The sequence below is a fragment of the Pinus tabuliformis genome, chromosome 6 (assembly GCF_031772625.1).
Source record: "Pinus tabuliformis cultivar Carrire ecotype Pingquan chromosome 6, CPIR1, whole genome shotgun sequence".
Classification (NCBI taxonomy): domain Eukaryota; kingdom Viridiplantae; phylum Streptophyta; class Pinopsida; order Pinales; family Pinaceae; genus Pinus; species Pinus tabuliformis.
Window position 1 is genome coordinate 864,554,836 of NC_142292.1, and position 4,306 is coordinate 864,559,141.

Here is a 4,306-nt window from a genome sequence, read left to right on the forward strand (position 1 = left end):
AGAATTTGAGTTCAGGCCGAGAAGAACACCTGAAACTGACCCTGACCAGCAGGAGGCATACAATTATTTGGAGACCTTGGAGCAATCAGTTGCAGGTCCAAGCACTATATTGCCTCTTGATGAACAGGTTCAATCTTTAAAACAAGAGGTATTTGAGCTAGAAGTCCTGAACCGACATATTAAACAAGAAAACGAAGCATTGAAAGAACAAAGCAAGGTGGACAAGATTTTCCATGACAATACCATGCTTCACTTAGGACTGTGGCAGAAGAAGAATAGAAAGTTGAACAAAAAGTGTAAGAAGCTGAGCAAGGCACTGATCAATTTGAAATTCAGGTGTTTAGTCAAGAAACCGAGGACCATTTTGGCATCAAGGAGAAAGAGAAGAAGGCTGGATGTTTTGGCAGAAGCATCTGAGCACATGAATTGAAAAACAATGACAAAGTTTTGGTTGCATGAGGACATGCAACACCTTCACAGTGGGGGTATGTTGAGCCTCAAACCTGCACTTCTTTACACATCCTCTCAGCCTCCTTTTCCTATTCATTTCCTTCTTTTTCCACTCATTCCCTCCATCAAATTGCTCAAATCATTGTATTTTAGGACTTTTACATGGTTTGCTAATTATGCTAATGACTGTTGTTGGTTTAGAATTTTGGTTCAAAGTGCTGCGTTTCCGCAGCTGATCCCGGTTTCCGCAGCCAACCCCGGATTCCGCAGCTGTTTTCTTAAATGGTATGTTCCAGATGTCCGCCGGGAAGAAGAGCCACATGGGCAAGTTCATGGAACCAAGGACATGGTGTGTGTCCCTCCAGCTCACCCAAACTGGTCATAAAAACCCGTAGTCAACGAGGAGGCAAATCCGGTCAACAGAGGTCATTGGCGGTGGCACGGCTCTGCGTGTTCTGTTTTGGAGCACGTGAAGAACATGTGGCACCTTCTTCAGCCACGAAGACAATGGGAAACAAGAATCCAACAGCGGATTGAATGCCCACTGTTAGCGCTTGGAATTCACCTAGGCTGAGATAGACAAACTCTCAAGGCTACATCAAACCATTTCACCTCGTAGCTAGCCCTACGAGGTATGAGAAGGCTCTCTCGGGTCAGATTCGATAGATCTTTCAATATGATTAGGCTGACCAATTAGGAAAAAGATTTTAGGCTAGTAAATTGATAAGGAAGTTTGATTTAATGATTTTTGGGGTTTTTTAATGGAATGACGGGGCTTTTCTGGGCTGCATGGGCAAAATCACAGCTTGAACAGAGAAATATAATGACTACATAGGTTATCAACTGAGGCAAGGTAGGCAAGCAATTTAACATCAAATCTAGATTTTAAATGAGATGGCAAGACTGGTGAGGAGCTAAGGAGGGCAAATAATACTTCGAATCCTCCTTAAACAGAAGAAAACATTGAATTGAACAAACTTATAGGAGGAGCATATAATACTATGAATTCCTACCTAATCACTTCATTTGCTCAAATAGATATGATCATGAGGTGAATGAAACATAACAGTTTACATATGATACAAAGGGAAAAACTTATGCTAAATCAACATACCACATGAATCTCAACAAACAGAGCTGTGAAATTCCATTAAATTCTCTGCAGAAAACTGTACAATACAAAGCTCTCTGCTTCTCCAGCAGCTCCCAGCGCTCAGAAAAACTCCCTACTCTCACTCTCTCTAACCTATTACAAATGAATTTGTTTTATAATAAATACAATGCTACCCAAAACAGGGGCGCTGTTTTAACTAACATCACAAAAATATGAAACAAAATACAGCTGGGGGAAAACAAGTCGACCCCAAGACCAGGAATTTGTTTTTATCCTTATTTAACAAAATAAACTAAAACAAAACAATCAGCGCTTCCTGAAGAGAGAGTGGCGCTCTTTCTACTTGATAACTGATGAAGTAGCATTTACAGGTGTCAATCCCGACTGAAGACAAACATAGGCAATCGCTCCTCGTTCTCTGCCACTTTGCATATGCTGGAAATTACAACTGCTCCCCAATTTCTGGAAATACATTGGCGATTTTAATAAAACAAACTTTAAACTAACATTCTGTTGATGATTTGGCTAATTATGAGGCAAAACTGGAGCGCAGATCTCCATAGGACCAAGATTGGAATCAAATCGCATTCTCTGGCTGTAATGGATAATCTTCACTTTAGTTTGGTTTGCCACGTTGCATAACCTTCAAGCTAGTAGTCCACCGATTCAACTGATAATGACAACTATATTGAAAGAGGTTTGCGTGTTTAATTCTGATTTATGCTGTGCCACTCATCGATTTCCAACACATTTCAACCACATGCTATATGGTAGCATCAACAAAAGCTCATAATCCGCCTTCTAAGAGCCACATCGCCCACAAAATCTCCAAAGGATCAGTCGTTGGCGGAAATCATGGAACAGAGTCCTGTACAGAGTATCGGAGCCTTTCAGCAGGTGCAGTGCAGATGACTTTGCTCAAATTTGGTGGTTTATGTTGCGGAATAATGAAGCCATTATTGACTACAAAGAATTCTTTTTGGCGCAAGCATATTTGTTCAAGGAGAGCTCAATCGATACCAATTTCACAAGCTCATTTGCAATGACAATATGGTCACTGTGATATAGTTTTTCCAGAATCTGAATCGATACTTTACAGTGGTAAATAGCAGATTCAGATTGCAGAGTCAAAAGTACGAAGAGCCTTCTCATGAATTGTGCTGTGAAGACATTTGGATAGAGGATGTTAATGATGGATGAATTCGGGCCCTTTTGAGAGAGGGTGAACTACTCCTACCCTCTGCAAATATCTCTCCCAGTTGCCACCTTGGACGCAGATCCAACATTATCTGTACAAAGGCTTGGGGGTGGGCAAACAAGCTTCAAGTTATGCTTCTTTACAATCTTATCCAGCTGAATTCGCACATAATGATTTGAAGCAACGCCTCCTGACACAACCAAACAATTAATAGATGGTTCAATGCTTTGGGCCCATTCAACAGCTCGATCACATCTCTGCTCCAAATGCAAAACAACAACTCTCTGGAAAAAGGCAGCAATGTCTGCCCGTAGTTTTCGGTCTTTAGTGCTCGCGGCAACTATCAGATCATTGTTTGTATCAATGTTTCTGAATTCAATTGCCTTCCGCACTTGTGTTTTCAAGCCTGCATATGAGAAATTACAATCCTTGTGTTGCTGCATGGGTACCGAAAGCTTAATAGCATGTGGGTCACCTTCCAGCGCAAGCTCTTCTAGAGCCGGGCCACCACCTCTCCTCATATCGAGTCCAAGCCACCTTGCTGTCTTGTCATATGCCTCTCCAATTGCATCATCTATTGTTGTACCTAGTTGTACATATCGACCAACACTTTGCGCTAGGATAAGAAGATTGTGACCACCAGATATTAAAAGGGCCAAGAATGGAAATTGCAACTCCTTTTCTGTCAACCTAGCAACTAAAGCATGCGCCTCCATGTGATGGACTCCAACCATTGGCAAATTGTGTTTTCCAGCTATCAGTCTTGCTTTTCTCACACCAACACGTAAGCATAGGCTTAAACCAGGTCCAATAGTCACAGCCACTGCAGAAAGATCAAATGGTGTCAAATTTGCATTATGCAATGCATCTTCCACCACTCCATCATAAACACAGCATGAGAAAGCTACCATGTCCTCTTCAAATCGAAGATGAACTGCAATATACTTTCCATTACTTCTGGAGCTTGCCCCAATCATGCGTTTTACTAGCTTTTCTGCAAGTGAAGTAATGGGCACAGAAAATTTTAATGCTTCGTAATTAGCCAAACATCGGAGGCGCTGAATATTGGGCGGGACTTCAGATGACAGTCTATTTGCAAATGGAGATATCCATATTACCCCAATATCAAGTAATCTTGGAAAAACCTTTTGCAAGTAGTAACTGACAGGTGACCAAGCCTTAACCCTGAAATTAAAAATATTGCTTGTATTGTAGTCAAACGTTGCCATTATATCTTCTGGGAGCTCTCTAACCACCCTCACATCATATCTAAGACTTTTGATAAAATGCCCCTCATCATAAATGTCTCCAAAGTTGCTAGGATCTTGCCAAATACTGTTAAAATGAAATTTGGGGATAACAAGAGTTGCATTCAAAAGGCCTGCCACAGCTACTGCATTACAAATCGATGTGCGCTGTTGATTGAGACCACCATTTGCTTCAATAAGTATGTAACCATTTGAATGTGGCAATCCTGCACTCAATGTATGACTGATACAAGGTATCCATTCCTCTCCCTCCCTTGGGTGCTGCCATGCTGCCAT

The 4,306-nt window shown here is 41.4% G+C and overlaps 1 pseudogene; it reads right to left on the reverse strand.

Moving 5' to 3' along the window:
• Positions 1-2,694: 2,694 nt before the first annotated feature.
• Positions 2,695-4,306, reverse strand: LOC149261625 (putative tRNA N6-adenosine threonylcarbamoyltransferase, mitochondrial pseudogene; annotated as a pseudogene).